Below are 17,291 nucleotides of genomic sequence, written 5' to 3'. Positions count from 1 at the left end.
GGGGAGGCAGAGCAGGTAGGGCAGATGAGGAGTGGGTCTTGACCTCTATCTCAATGATTAGCTGGAGCTGGAAATGGGGTGAGGAGCTGTCTGAGAGCTTATGGGTCAGGATTAAAGGGCGGGCAGGGACAGGTGACATTATATATGGGTCTGCTACAGGCCACCCGACCAGGAAGATCAAGTGGATGAGGCACTCTATAGAGAGATAAAAGCAGCCTCATGTTCACAAGCCCTCATCCTTACGGAGGACTTGAACCACTATGATATCTTTTGGAGGAACAACACAACAAGGCAGAAGCAATTCAGGAGGTTCCTGGAATGTATTGATGATAACTTACTTCTCCAAAGTGACAGAGGAGCCAGTGCTGTGCTGGACCTTCTTTTCACCAACAAGGAGGGGTTGGTGGGAAATGTGAAGCTCAAGGACAGCTTTGGCTGCAGTGTCTATGAAATGGTGGAGTTCAAAATCCTTAGGACAGTGAGAAGGGTTCACAGCAAGTTCACTATCCTGGACTTCAGTAGAGCAGACTTTCACTTCTTCAGAGGTATACTTGGTAGAGCCCTGGAGGGAAGAGGGGCCCAAGAAAGCTGGTTAGTATTCAAGGATCAGGAGTGATGCATTCTTACAAAGCGGAAGTCAGGTAAAAAGACCAGGAGGCCTGCATGTATGAACAAGAATCTCCTGCACAACATCAAACCCCAAAATGAAGCCTACAGAGGGTGGAAGCAAGGACAGGTAGCCTCAGAGGAATAAAAATTGTCTGAGCAGCCAGGGATCAGGCTAGGAAAACTGAAGCCCTGACAGACTTATATCTGGCCAGCAATGTCAAATGTAACAAGAAAAACTTATACAGGTACGTTAGTGGTAAAAGGAAGACTAGAAAAAATGTGAGCCCTTCCCAGAAGGAAACAGGATAACCAGTTACCCAGGATATGGAGAAGGCTGAAGTACTCAGTGACATTTTGCCTTAGTCTTGACCAGCAAGTGCTCCAGCCACATTGCCCAAGTCACAGAGGGCAAAGACAGGGACTGCGAGAATGAATAACCACCCACTGTAGAAGAAGATCAGGTTCAAGACCATCTAAGGAACTTGAAAATGCATAAGTCTCTGGGACCTAATGAAATTCATCCACGGATCCTGAGGGACCTGGCAGATATAGTTACTAAGCCACTAGCCATCATATTTGAGAAGTTGTGGTAGTTCAGTGAAGTTCCCACTGACTGGAAAAGAGGAAACATAAGCTAAATTTATAAATAGGGAAAAAAGGAAGACTTGGTGAACTACAGGCCAGTCAGTTTCACCTCTGTGCTCAGCAATATCATGGAGCACATCCTTCTGGAAACAATGCTAAGACCCATGGAAAATAAGGTGGTGATTGTTTACAGACAACCTGACAAATTTAGTGGCCTACAACAGGATTACAGCATTGGTGGATAAGGGAAGAGCAACTAACATCGTCTACCTGGACTTGTGGAAAGGATTTGATGCTGTCCTGCATGACATACTTGTCTCCAAATTGGAGAGATGTGGATTCAATGGATGGACCACTTGCTGGACAAGGAATTGGCTGGATGTCAGACTCAAAGAGTTGTGGTCAACGGCTCTTTGTCCAAGTGGAGACCAGTGATAAGTCGTGTTCTTCAGGAGTTTGTGTTGGGACTGGCACTGTTTAACATCTTTGTCAGTGACATGAACATCAAGATTGCCAAAGGCACCAAGCTGTATGTTTCAGTCAACATACTGGAGTGAAGGGATGCCATCCAGAGGGACCTTGAGAGGCTCGAGAGGTGGGCCTTTGTGAACCTCATTAAGTTCAAGAGGCCAAGTAAGAGGTCCTGCATATGGTTCAGGGCAATCCCAAGCACTAATACAGGATGGACAGAGAATGGATTAAGAGAAGCCCTGAGGAGAAGGCCTTGGGGTGTTGATGAGAAGCTCAACATGAGCCAGCAATGTGCACTTGCAACCGAGAAAGCCAACCAAATACTGGGCTGCATTAAAAGAAGCATGACAAGCAAGTTCAGGGTAGTGATTGTCTCTCTCTGCTTCACTCTTGTGAGACTCCACCTGGAGTACTACCTCCAGGTCTGTGGCCCCCAACATAAGAAAGGCCATGGTTCTTGTTGGAGTGAATCCAAAAGAGGGCCACAAAGATGATCAGAGGGCTATGAAGACAGGCTGAGAGAGTTGGGGTTGTTCAGCTTGGAGAAGAAGAAGCTCTGGAGAAACCTTATAGCAGCCTTCCAGCACCTAAAGGGGACCTACAAGAAATCTGGAGAGGGACTTTTTACAAGGACATGTAGTGACAGGACAAGGGCTAATGGTTTTAAACTGAAAGAGGGTACATTTAGATTAGAGATAAGGAAGAAATTCTTCACTACATGCATGGTGAGGCACTGGAACAGTCTGTCCAGGGAAGTTATGGATGCCTCATCCCTGGAAGTGTTTAAGGTCAGGATGGATGGGGCTTTGAGCAACTTGGTGTTATAGAAGGTGTCCCTGCCTGTGGCAGGGGGATTGGAACTAGGCAATCTTTAAGGTCCATTCCAATCCAAAGCATTCTATGATTCTATGACTTTTATTCTATTTTAATTCTATAAGAAAAATAGATACAGATATCTCTAGACATTCTATGCCACTATGTCATTATTAAAAATATTAAGGCTCCTCTTTTGTAAAGTGTAAAAGGTCAGTTTTCACTCAACATTTGTCCCTCAATATTTTAGCAAGTATGTTTTAAGCTCTTGATGACATTTCCCAAACATCCACACGGGAGAGGTAAAACACTTTAGTGTATCTAGTTGTTGCTATCAGCTGTTCGGTGTGGTAAACATAGAATTTTATTTAATACTTCCTCAGAGGTGGCAAACAGATGGTTTAATGCACTCTTAAAAGGTTTGTGCTTGAGATCCAACTATTTTTGTTCAGTTAACAGCCTATTAGTACTTTCAGTATAAAATGATGTAGCATTCCTAATCTTGAGGCCATAGACCATTTCAGGGTAACATATAAACATTGTTATACAGCTTGTTTAAGATTCCTTTTTTATTTAAGATTTCCACATTTCCTGTGCAGTGTCTCTATCTTACAGCACCATCTGTTTAAGTTTTCTTGTTTGACTGTATCTTAAAGAGTTACAGTTGACGATATTTTCATCTTAATGCCTTTGGATGAAACCTGATAGACCAACCATTCTATCAAACTGTCCCTGAATGTAGTTCTTGACAGAGCTGAAGATCTTTGTGTAGCATCTCCTATGGTATTTTCCCTTCCGTATGAGTTTAGTCTTACACCTGAAGCATGGGTCTGATGCTTGCTTTCTGCTCACTGCTTTACCAAGAGCTCTGACAAGTAAGTTGTCGTGAGTGTTCTGTCACCTGCATTGTTTATAGGGTTGAGTTTGTGACAGCCAGCCACCTGATCAAACTAGCAGCTCATGTGACACATGCTGGTATACCAAGAATTGGTGACAAGGCAGTAGGAGTTTGCATCATGGAAGCATGCAGGGGTTTGAGTCCAACAGCTTTGGTTTTAACAGTAGCCAGAAGTTTCTGGTCTTATAAAATCAAACCCAACATATTTCTGAGTATATTTGAGGTTTTTCTTTGCCAAAAACATAAGAAAATTTCCTCATCCCATCATTTTGTCCTTTATCACCTCATTTATTCTATGATGTTTCATTTAGATGAGAATTTTTGCATTTATTTTTATGCAATACAACAGTATACGTATAGGTACACAGAACTAAAAATTCAGAATTATATACCTAACATTGTTAATGTTACTTACATGCAAAGACTATGCAAACAAAGCTCACAGGCTATATGTGATTATTTTTAAGACATCTCCATCCAGTTGTCAATGACACAAACACCTTCTTTCAGTCATGACTAGGTAAGATCACATTTAATATGACTTGTGGTGACAAGATTTTTATTGAGTGTTGTGTAGGGACTCAAGTAACCCCAGGAAGTCACTCCAACTGTCCTTATCACCATTCTCACATTTCAGCAGAATTTAAGTTAACCAAAGAGGATAGATGAAGTATAATCCTGATAAAGAAATGACACAGTTTGTGCATCAGGCTGTGGAAGTTTTGAGTGGCATAAGACCCACCATCTTGTATTATAACAGAGTGATCTACAGTAAAGGAATGTTAGTGAAGGTTACAGATCATGAACCAAGCTGTTATGGAGGCATATGGTCTGCCTTCTTCACTGCTGGATATTTTCATAAAGTAAATTTTAGAGGAGCACTGCAACAAACAGTGAACAAACTCAAGACACAACAAGCTGGAACTTTATGTTTTGTTTTGTTTTCATTTGTTTTGTTTTGTTTTTTTTTGTTCAATTTGTTGACCTGAAGAGTTAGAAACAAAAGATAACCTGTCTAAAGTGAGTTTTTCAGATGACTGAAAGGAGAGCCTAGATATGTCATCTTCTCCACTTCCCTGGCCAAGAACAAGATCAAGTGTCCCAAATAATTTTTGACAATTTTTTTGCCAGTCTCTTCTTAAAACCTTCTAGTGATGGACATAGAATTTTCCTAGGCAGTTTATTCTAGTGTCCAACTGTCATTCCAGTTAGAAAGGTTTTATTCACTAATTTCTATACACAATTATATTTTGTGTTCAAATTTCTTCCTCCCACATTTACCCCACTGGATGTAGAAATGCATATGTAGCAATCACATTCTTGCACAGTCCCTTTTTTGATGTATGAGAAAACAAGTCTTTCAGATTTGTGGTCTGCACTCACTTTCTTGATTTCTATTAAATATGAGTGATAGAACTGTGGAAAATATTACAGATGATGTATTAGTAATGCTTTGCACTTACTATTGAACGTACCATGTCCAATATGCCAACCATTCACTATTTCCTTGGTTAAAGATAAATCACACTAGTTTTACATAATATATGCAATATTAATTAATACACTTTAAAATTTCTCTTCTTTTGTTTCTAAATTAAGAATTCCTTGGTTTAGCACCATTTTCTTTTGTTGTTTTCCTGCTGTTAAAAATATTCTCAATATAAACACACAGTTTTCCCTGTTTTATACTGATATCATTCTGCAGTAACAATGCTTCCTTTATATTTGTGACAACAAATGTAGTAATAATGTTATTTTTTAGTGTTGCGGTTATTAAGACTTGTTTTCAAATTTTTCTAGAGTTTATATTTTTTTAGGAACTCTACTAAAAATTTATTTCCAGCCTTATCTTTCCCTTTAAAAAAATCTTAATTCATTTTATATATTGTACTTCTTATGTAAATCCTAAAGCTTTCTAGTCCAACATTCAGTACTGAATCAAACGATTTAGGAAAGTCTAGATAGTACCGGTATTCCTTTGTTTAGGAAATCAGCTGTTTTGTCCAAGTGATACATCAGTTTAATGAGACACAGTCTTGCATTGTTAACTGATTCTGTTTGTTTCAATTTACTTTGTGAGGGAGGGTGAAATCAAGTGATTGTCCCAAAACAATGATAAACATGACACTATTTTACATGTGTCCTTAACACTCAGAACAAAACCCCAGTAAAATATAAATTAAAGTAAACATAAAAATTCAGATTTTTTTAGGAAAGAATATACAACACTCAACGGCCTTTAAGCTACTTATTATAAACTATTTATTGGAAACTATATAACTCTGTACCTGATATGTACATATAACTAGCTCAGTATGAGCATTTTCAGATTTCTGAAATAGCTAGAAAACACAGAGCACATTTAAAGGCCTATAAAGCAATATTACAATAAATATTCTTTTACTATATTCTATTGTTTCATTCAGTGGTCTACTCCTTCATTAGAAACATGACTGTTTGCCTTTAATGATGTGGGGGGAGCATTGCTCTCTCCCAAGTTAGGCACACAGTCCTTTTTGCATTCACGCTCAGAATATCAGCACTTACTGACAGAAGTGCTGTACTCAACACTTTGTTGGGTTATGACTTGAATAGCTAAAGACAACATGCTGTCCTTTTTATAGAAAAATGAATAAAACAAAATCCCACACTGTAATGGGACAACATTTTTATCGGAAATCTGAAGACAGGGAGTTGATCATTGCACATTTACCATTTTTCCTTATTGAATGAGAGAACTAGGGAGATTGCAAAGTCATTTGGTTCAGCATGAAATGAAAAATTTCATGGCAGTTTTTATATCTTTAAATCTAATACAATTTTTTTCTTCCTTCTGTGATCTCTCTTTTGCAAATTTAATGAAAATCAATTCAAATTGAAAAAAAATTTAAAAAAAGAAGAAAAAACACCCCATACTTACTATTTTCCAATGAAAATCACTGAAATTCTATCAACTGGATCTGAAAATGATACATCATTTTGTCTCTGTGTACGTGGGTTTTGATTATATTTTTCCCCACAAGAATTTAGCTTTGCTCATGGTGACTTGAAGTTTTTATGGAGAGTACACAGAAGAAATAAGAGGAAGAATCAAAATAAGGACAAGAATGAAAGAAATGAAAGGAGAAATAAAAATCTTATTTGCTGTTCGAAACCTTTAGTTAAAGTATATTGGAAGAGTATAGTGATTAACAAGAATTATTCTCCATACAAGTAGACAAAGAGGAGTCTTTGTTGTTGTTTGCAATAGCATGTTCATTAGCTAACATAAACTAAATGCTTTATAAGCCTCTTTAAATCAAACATTTTTACCAGGTATTTTAATTGCTGATAGCTAGGCAACCATGAAATAAATTACAAGTTGCCCTTGCATGATTTAAACTTGGTATGAGATTTGCCACAAACAAAAGAAATATTTCTCTGCTGGATTTCTTTCTGCATCATTTACTCCCTGCAGTTTAGAGCAGATTAATGTGTTCAGAGACTGATTGCTGTAATTACTCTGCCCTGCTGCTCTTCTATATTATGCAAACAAATGCACATGATGAAAGAGAGAAAATGGACAAGAATAGAGATTCTTTAGCTCTCTTCATTTCCAACTTAAAATATCAGGTCATGAATAAAAACTAAAACTTTGAGCTACACTTGAGTGCTGTTCACAACAATAATTATGCATTCCATTAGATCTTTTTTTTTTTCATGTTTATTTCAGTGAATTTTTACGTAATAATTTTTCAGACTTTTTTTTTTTTTTTTTTTTTAGTTTATTCTCTTAATTTAGAAACTTCTGAACTCTAATGGACTATCAGTATTGGTAAATGTTTAAGATCTCTTGAAAAACTACTTCCAAATATTTGTTTACCAGTAGCAATCATCAATAGGAATCATTCCCTTACATTTCAGTTACAACAAATGACCATCATAAGTAGTTTAGTCTTGCTTTCTTTATTAAAAAAGATAGTAAAATAAGAATATTTTTTATTCTGAAATAAAACTGTGAAATCGATGTAGGATTTGGATGATAATCCCATAATTCCTGCCAGTAGTATGCTGACATTTTGTATATAGTATGTGTGTTTATAATCTATATGTCCATACACACTAATGAAATCACTTCTACTTTTTCCTGGCTACATTTCATGTCTCTAGCACACTGTAAGAATTTTGATCTAACAGTCTCACTTCAGGCAAAAGGCTGGACTCAGTGACCTTCAGAGGCCTCTTTCTACCAATGTTTCTTTGTCTCTATGAACCCTGGCTTCATGGAAATCAACCGAAACTCCCCCATTGGCTTCTGTAAACCAAAATTCAAAACTGTCACGTAATTGTTCTTATATTTGCCATATGGTTTACAGTTTATTGTTATTTATGGTTTACATAAATCTGATTGTTATGGCAGAAAAGAAGTTGACAAGATGTATGCTTATTACTGCTTTTTTTTTCCTTCTCTTTGTTTAACTTTTCTGAATATGAATAAAGAAAGGAGCATAAAATGGAGATTGCTGCGCATTCCTTTTCTTATTGTTTGTGCTTCCTTCATCGGGTAATGTTCAATGAGTGATTTTTTTGTAATAAGCATTAAGTAGTCTGTGTTTATAAACTCTTCCATTTCCATGATACAGAAGAGCTCTTTTTTAGAAGACCTAAAAAGATCTCACAGTGTTAAAAGTATATTTCAGATTAATTTGAAAGTTTTAAAATGGTAGAAAATATATTTTCTTCATTTATTTTGTAAATATTTTTCACTACTTTTCTGTGTTATATCATTGAAATTTCTAATAATATTTTATATTGTTTTTAAAAATTTTTTACTTCAGTTACAGTATAGATCTTTGAAAATTAGTGCAAAGTAAATGGAAGGAAGGAAGGAAAGGAAGGAAGGAAGGAAGGAAGGAAGGAAGAAAGGAAAAATTAACAAGTCAGTAAATTTTATTCTTGGGGCAAGATACCAAGATATGGCAAACTTGTTTTTCTGCCTCAGGGACCTATGTCCAATAACTTAAACAAGTTATTGGCAGTCAGCATGGATTCAGATAAGGACCCATATTGTCCCTTGTAGGATTAGAAGAACACTATGTCTGTTTTATCTAATTGCTTCCTTTAAGAAATATATCTTACTTTCCTTTGTCTCCCCCTTTTCATGTATTAAATCGTAAGACCAGATTACCTTCTCATGTGTCTCAAGTAATTTATGGAAAATGTGACAAACTCAGATACAACATGATACAATGTTTGTTTCATCATTGTGCTAAGAAAAAAGAAAAGGGAAAAAAGAAAACGCAAAACCCTCCACAGACCAAAAAAATTCCAACCCAATCCCAAAACAAAACACAACAAACCCGAAGTCAAGTACAGAATTTATATGAGACTGTCAAACTGATGAATGTGTCTAACTCTGCAAAACGAATATTTAGTGTGCATGTCTCAGGAAAAACATCTATGTTCAGAAATCCCTCGATATTACAGGGCCTGAGCGCTTCTAGCAGATATTTTTTTAAAAAAAAAAAGGTGAAAGCCATATAGTTCATGGCCAATAAAGACATTGAATAAAACAACTGGACTTTTGTGCACATAAAAATAACTTTTTAATCTTTTCCAATAATTCTTACTAGGAAGCTTACCATTCAAATTCACATTTGATGAATCTTGCATCTCAATCAGAATAGCATTTTGTTCAGAATCAGCCTGTAATCAGGTTCATGTGAGTTTGGTTAACTTTCAAACAGATGTTAGAACTAAATTTTTCAAAGTCTTTATCTGCTTTTGGATATGGTTACTATGGTTAATAAAACTACAGCATGAGTTATGATAATTGAAATTTTATTGCATTAGTTTTACACTCAAAACAAGCTCTTTGCTCAGAATCAGGCTGCACCAGGACCTTGTTTGTACCACTGAGGTCTTCCTCTTTTTCCCTGATGCCAGTCTCAGGTCCAGCAGCAGCAATCCTGTCAGTCTTGCAGTCGTGCTTGTGACTCATCTATGTTAGTCATTTGTTTCTGTTGGCCTGGGAAACATTTATCCATGTTCTGTCTTGTACCAGAAATGTTCATCATTGATTGCATTATCACTTAGTAGAGGTGAATCAGTTCAGCTGGGAGATGTTAAGAAGTCATTTCTTACCTACCTTCATCTGTTAGTTACAGCCTGCCATCTCAGACTTTGAAAGTGACAATGTGAAAGATCCTAGCCTGTTTTAGTGCATCCTTAAATAGATTTTACTTCAGCAGTAGTTGAAAAGCTCACATAGGATGCTGGAGCATCAGGAAATAATTTCTGTTGAGTCCTGCTTATGAGGACAGTTCAACTGCACACTGTAACAAATTAAAACTGATATTCACATCCTCACTTATGATGTCTCAGAAGGCAACTAACAAGGAAAATGATCTCAAACTACCTTTCATCTTTAATGAACTACATGTGCACACCTGCTCCATTATGCTGTAATGAAACCCTACTCTTTTGTGAAGACCAACAACAACAAGGGAAATCTAGATTATTTAGATTAATGGTGAAAGCAGAATTTCAGAAATAGGCTTTTCTCTTTCATTTTAACAAGCTTCATTATGCTGAGTGCTGTGAAGCTTTATTTTCTTTGACATAATCAGTAGGGAAGGAAGTATTGTGCAATTCTATCCCTAACCTACAATTTTATTGGTAGAAATTGCAGAACTGAACATCACAATGCCTGCAGTTCTTTCTTCAATAGCTGCCCATCTCTGTTTTCTTAAAGAGATAATAAGTACAATTATTGTTTACCTTTTAACAAAGTTGAATAAAATGTTATAAGTCCAGATACAAAGACTCAGAAACTCTAATTAATGGATATTGACAACCACTACCTGAACTTGCAGATTTACCTTAGGTTTACCACAGTATGAAGACCTCATACTTATATCTTAACCAGAGGAATGATATTTCAATGTTTTTTGGTACCACTGTTTGTCCTAGTAATGCTATTAGCAACATCATGCATGAACTTCTGAGTGCAGAAAACTAAAAGCAGTTATCACGTAAGAGGCAAAGAGGCTATATAAAAATAAACAGAAAATAATAGAAATAATTCTGTAAACCACCCTGAAATAAACCAAAGAACATCAAACAAGGCAAGCAAGAAAACTTCAACTGAAGATAGTAACCAATGGTACAGTTTTCAAAGGGAACGTGCACTTTTGTATTTCTTTTTCCCCAAGGCGTGGATGGCCAATTTCCTACCAAAACAAACCTCTGTCCTTAGGAGCAGACTTAATAGTGTGGTCTTCAAAAGGAAATTGGGAACTGTCCTACTGACCACTTTAATTTGCATCCACATGTTGTGCTGTGAGTCAATGACTGATTACTCTTTAAAAAACACCAGTAAAATCACAAAAAAATATTGAAAAAGTGAAAAAAAAATATTAGTCAGTTTCCCTGCTACTATGTTTGCCAGAAATTACTAATCAGCCTTAGACAGTATTCAAATCTAATCAATATCAGCTAATTTTCCAGTACTTCAATAATAAACCATGAAACCTGCTTAATGTTCGATTGATTTTCTTTTTGGATATCACTCTTTTGAATGGTTTGGATTTTACCTAGTCTCATTTTCAAAATCTGAAGTTAACAATATTTTGATTAAGTTTTGAGTTTGTTATTCAATCCAAGCAGGAATGAGTGCAGGATTCAACCTTCAATTTTACAATGAATGTTGTAGTTTCATCCAGTTTCTTTAATATGAACTATCTCCAGGTTGGTTTGTTGTTGTTGTTGTTGTTGTTGTTTTTCCTGTCCCTGATAATAGGTATTTCCTCTGAACTGGTCATCAGATTTATTACCCCATCCTTACTTACTATCCCTCTTAACATTTTTATTTTAGGATGTATAAAACAGAACAGCAAAATTAAAGACCAGTGATTCAATATTAATAATTATGTACTTGTTTAGGGAAAAGGTGATCAAGATCAGGACTTAATATGATTCCAGGAAGGTTAAACAAAGCATGATGACAGATAATGAAGAAATAACAAAATCTCAGCCACATTTTTGTTAGAAAAATCACAAGTATTTAATTAATCATCACCTTTGTTTTCCCTTGACATGTATGCCCAGATCCATCAAGAATACATTCTGCATTTTGGTAGAAGAAGATGGTGTTGTACAGTCTTGTTTTTCCTGATATTCCGGATTTACTCTCGGTAATGCTTTGATACAATTCCCAGAGCCTACAATAGCTGTCTTGTAAGAGTTGAACTGCCTTGTTACTACGAAAGTCGTTTGCTGCTGTTCCCAGAAAAGTCACCGATGAGTTAATGTAAACCTGGAAGGTTGCAAATGAACAACAAGCACAATACCACGAAGGGTGAACTGTTCTCTCCTTGAAATGCTTTATAGAAAATAATCAATATCTTGTTGAATGAATATATTTTTCTCAGTTTATGTGTATGTCCCAACAGGTGATTAGTTCATTATAAACACTGTCTAATGTAAATTATTTTCTCTGTTTTCTATTTATTTGCCTTTTACCCAAACTAAAATAATTTTACAGACTCTGGAAAATAACATAATACTTGTTTAATGACACAATAACTAGTCCATATGCTTTTTTTTTTATTATTATTTTTTTTTTTTTTATTGCTTTCACATAACTTTTTAGTCTGATACAGAAATATTCTTTGGCATATTCAAAGGCTTTGTGTTTTAAAGGGATTCACTTTGTAATTATGGTCACTTTTTTTTAATTATTTTTTCATTAAGTGAGTTTGCTTAAGATAAAAAAGACGTTATTTTGTAAATTATTCTTATTTATTCTGACAGTTTATAATAACAGATTTATGAATTAATGGATATGACTCAACAGTCCTTCAGCATCCTGTAAACATCCCAACAAAGACGCGTCATCTTTTTTCCCTCATTGGGTTGTCAAAGAAGGAACAGGCAGTGAGGAATTATTTTTTAGTGTTTTTCAGTAAATTCCCTTTAGGGAACACAGGATAAAAATCAAAATACTTAATTATAAAACTGCTGAAAATGCTGTTTCATATGAATATATATAATAAGGGTCTTTGCAGGGCGGCAACAAAAACATTCTGTTTTGTCATGCAATCATATTACATAATTCTGCATATGTCCTTCAAACTAATTAAAAGTTGTGACTACTAAAAAGTTAGTAGAAGATACTTCAAACTTAGAACTTCAGCTTTCTGATAAGAAGTTTACATCTGTGCTTATTCCCATATTAATCTACAATTATTCCACGTTAGTTTAATATTATTTGTTAGTTAGAAGTTTATTGATGTATCAACACTTCAAGTTTAAATACGTTTTTTTTGGTCTCTTTTGGATGCTTTAAATAGCTACTTAGGTATTTAGAAAATTGTGTTTCCTCTAAGTTTCAATTATTATGTTAAACTCTTCTAGTCTCTGTTCGCAAAACAAGCTCTCTTCACAGGCCTTTTTTCCGCCAGTTCAGTTTGAAAAACTCTTTCCTAAATACAGATATTAGAATTTATCATGACTATTCCATATAAAATTTTGTCATTAAAGCCCTGTATGATTTCATTAACACTTCCATCTCTCTCTTCAAAATACTTCAGATGAGAATTTATTTTGCTATCCTATAACTGATGCCAGGAATAAACTAGATATTATTTATGGTCTACAGTTGCCCTGTGATTAACTAAAGCATGTAGATCTACTCTTCTTTTTTGTTTCAATTTAAGGAGGCACATAACTCTGCCAGCAAATCTTGCAGCTAGCTGACAGGTGTTCCATTCTAGAAAAAAATATGTTTTTTGTTTGCTTGTTCATCTGTTTGTTTCTTTTTTCCCCTAAATTCAACACATTGTACTATTTTAACATTTTACTGCTGCTTCTCATGCGTAGCTTCATGTTGTCTGAAACTGTACCTTCTAGATAGTTATTCAACGCAGAATCTAAATATTCCAGATTATTTTATGAAGGTAGCCACCCAAAAGGTGATACTGTGCTATGATTGTATCCTGTTTCACAGGGGAGCAAGATAAACATCACCAGGTGTTGTACTGCAATGGTGAATTTCTGTAATACACAGGAACATTTTCAGATACATATACCCACATCTAAATGTATTGGTATATCATCACTAGCAGCCAGGAGTCATTCAGTAAAAAACGTTTCTGAAGGGTGTTTGAAGCGTGGAGTCACCAGCAGCTCTCAGTTCCTGGTCTGATCGTATTCTATATAAAGGACTGACACTACATTCCTCTTCCAACACTACCTTAGCTCAAGCTCAGCTGTTTGTGACCCAAAGCTTAGTTTGGTGTAGCTGTACTATGAAGAGATAAAGAGTATTTCTCTCTCTCTCTCTCACACACACACACACAAAAAAAAGAAAAAAGTGCCTTTACATTAGGTCATAATTATTCTGGTTTTCAAAATTCCTGGAAGCATGTTTCATGGAGGCACCCCAAAATCAGTTGGGGGGGGGGGGGGGGGGGCCCTCAAAATGGTCCAAAACAGACTTTTATTCTGGCCAAAAAGTCCAACAAAATAACCAATTAGAAACAGGTTTTATACAATTAGTTAGCACTCTGGTAACATAAAATACAGGTTCGGATATCAGTTGAGGAGATTATTGGGGTACAGCAAATAAGAATAATGGAGATCCACAGTGTGCATGCCCGCAATCACAAGAAACAATGCCAGAGCCATCTCTGACTCCAGAATACTGCACTTGCTTGTCCAGCGAGGACTACACTTGCTTATCCAACAAGGAAATACACTTAAATTTAGCAAGGAATACACTTGCCCGTCTGGTAAGGAATTATTAAGTTATCACTCACCCACATTTCCGAGAAGACCACACAAAGGGGATCCTTGGTGGGCACCCTGTTTTTATAGTCTAATAAGATCTGGCTGTGGGCATTCCAGAAGCTTCTCGGCTTCTCTGCACCCCACCCCCCACTTTGGCTATGGGTGCCCCAGAAACTTCCCGACCTCTCTGCCCCTCCCCTCCTCTCCTGGTTAATTAACTGCCCCATTGAAGGAGAGGGGGATGTGTTGAAGGAGAGGGGGATGTGAATTCAACTGCCACATCGAAGGTAAGGGGGATGGAGGAGGAGTGCAACTGCCATACAATGTCATCTCCAGGCACATGGAGGAAAAGAAGGTTAGATTTACCAAGAGGAAATCATGTATGATCAACCTGATAGACTTATATGATGGCATGACTGGCTGGGTAGACAAGGGGAGAGCAGTGTATGTTGTCTACCTTGACTTCAGCAAGGCTTTTGACACTGTCTCCCACAACATCATCATAGGTAAACTCAGGAAGTGGAGGTTGTATTAGTGCACAGTGAGACGGATTGAGAACTGGCTGGATGGCAGAGCTGAGAGGATTGTGACCAAGGGGTGCAGAGTCAGGTTGGAGGCTTGTAGTTAGTGGTGTTCCCCACGGGCTAGTACTGGGTCCAGTCTTGTTTAACCTATTCATCAATGACTTGGATGAAAACACTTCACGTACTTTCAGCAAGTTTGCTGATGATACAAAACTGGGAGGAGCAACTGATACAGCAGAAGGCTGAGATGCCATTCGCTGAGATCTGGAGGGGCTGGAAGACTGGGCACAGAAGAACCTAATAAAATTAAACACAGGCAAGTGTAGGATCCTGCACCTGGGGAGGAATAACCCCAGGCACGAGTACAGATTAGGGGGTTACCTCCTAGAAAGCAACATTTCAGAGAATGACCTGGGAGTCTTGGTGGACAACAGGTTGACTATGAGTCAAGAATGTGCCCTTGTGGCTATGAAGGCAAAGGGTATCCTGGGGTGCATTAGGAAAAGTGTGACCAGCAGGTCGAGGGAGGTCCTCCTCCCCCTCTACTCTGCCCTGGTGAGGCCGTATATGGAGTACTGTGTCCAGTTCCAAGCTTCCCAGTTTAAGGGCTGAAGCATGTTTCTTATGAGGAAAAACTGAGAGAACTGGGTCTGTTGCTTGAAGAAGAGAAGGCTGAGAGGTGAATCTTACCAAAGCTTAGAAATATCTCAAGGGTGGGCATCAAAAGGATGGGACCAGACTCTTTTCAGCTTTTCAGTGATGCCCAGTGACAAGGTAAAGGGCAATGGGCACAGACTGAAACGCAGGAGGTTTCATCTGAATATAAGGAGAAACTTTTTTACTTTGAGGGTGCCAGAGCACTGGAATGGGCTGCCCATAGAGGTTGTGGAGTCTCTTTCTCTGGAGACATTCAAAACCCACCTGGATGCATTCCTGTACAATATGCTCTAGGTGAACCTGCTTTAACAGCGGGGTTGGACTAGATGATCTCCAGAGGTCCCTTTCAATCCTAACCATTCTGTGATTCTATGATCAAGCAGATTTATATTATGAATATTAACATTTACTCAGAGCCCAAATAGTTACTCATCGTCAAGTGCTTTACTCTCATTCCTTCTAGGAATATGTGGGAGTTTATTATGAGTTTATTATTTTCACAGGTGAGATTCACAGCATATCAAACAGCAGTAAACAGACTAGTCCATATGGAAGTTTGTGATGCAAGAAGACAGGATTAATTAAAAATTTTTCCAGCAAATGCCATAAAATGTAGCTCTCTTCATGTATCAGGAATGAGTTGACTCAGATATTTTTTACTGTTTAATATGTGGCAATGTAGCAAAGGGTAACAACAGTGTTTCTGAAAAGCTATTAAACATTCTGTAGCTGAAAAACACTGTCTTAAATATTACCTAAACTTCATAAGTTGTTCACACACTTTATATGCTGCTACTATACTCTGCAGTTGAAAATTTACAAGGCTTGATATAAAATTTGCTTTTTGAATCTGCTTGCTTTTATTCACCTGCCAGTAAACCTCTTTTTGTCTGTTCTGGAACTATATATATTTAATAAAACAAACTTTTATATATCAATCCTTCTCCAAATAAAAGATTTTTGAAACACTGCCCTTTCCTAAGGAGAAAATTATCTCCTTATATTTTTAAACTGCGATAGGTTACCCATTTCACATATTCTTCCTTTCTAAAAAAGTAATGTGAACCTATTTAATGCTTCTGAGAGACTCCAAATAGGGAACTCGGCACAAATTATAACTAGAAATTCCTGTGTGCACAATTTCTTCAACAAGAAGTAATATTTGTGAGGGTTTTTTCCCCAAAATTTCAGTTCAAAGGGATCTACTGGAAGCAACCAACTAACCAATCAACCAACAGAAATCCCCATAAAAACAAAAGAATTAAGGAAATATTTGTAAATATTTGTAAATAGCATTTATTTAAAGTATTAGGTCTTTGAGTAGCCTTGTTTTTGAATAAATAATTTTGTTAATCTTTAAGCCTAACATACAGAATCCCCTGCTTTTTTTCAGTTGTATTGTGTGTACTTTCATTGAAATCGTTGCCTTATGCTTGCAGTCTGTGTTCTCTACTGCAGTTTTAGTTCTATTCTTCTCTTGCTTTATTCATTAGACATATGATTATCGGATCATTCAAATATTTAAACTATTTTTGTCCAGAAGGTGCAATTTAAGAAGTTTCTCCAATATAAGATACAAAATTAATATTACTGTGAAGTTTTCTTGTACATTTTTTACTGTGTTGCTTATTTATTTTTAAAAATACTTTTCTCTAACTCACTATACCCTTTCTGATTGTATTACCAGATCAAAAGACATGTTAAGCGAATTTTAGTGAATGACTAAGCTGGAAAATATATAAAGTTCCATCTAAAAGCTCACTGTTTAAATATATTGTTTTGACATAAGCAAACAGTGTCACAGCATCAAAATCTATTCTTATAACTGAGGAAAAAATATCAACTACAGACTCACATATTTTATCAAAAAAAAAAAATAAAGACAGCTATCTCGGTTTCATAGTCCTTGTAGATTCTTTTGTTTGAGAACTCAGATATAAAATGTAAGAATAATAAATTGTTCA

Source organism: Columba livia, chromosome 1 (assembly GCF_036013475.1).
Source record: "Columba livia isolate bColLiv1 breed racing homer chromosome 1, bColLiv1.pat.W.v2, whole genome shotgun sequence".
Classification (NCBI taxonomy): domain Eukaryota; kingdom Metazoa; phylum Chordata; class Aves; order Columbiformes; family Columbidae; genus Columba; species Columba livia.
The sequence above is the reverse complement of the archived record's forward strand: the minus strand, read 5'-3'. Positions refer to the sequence as shown.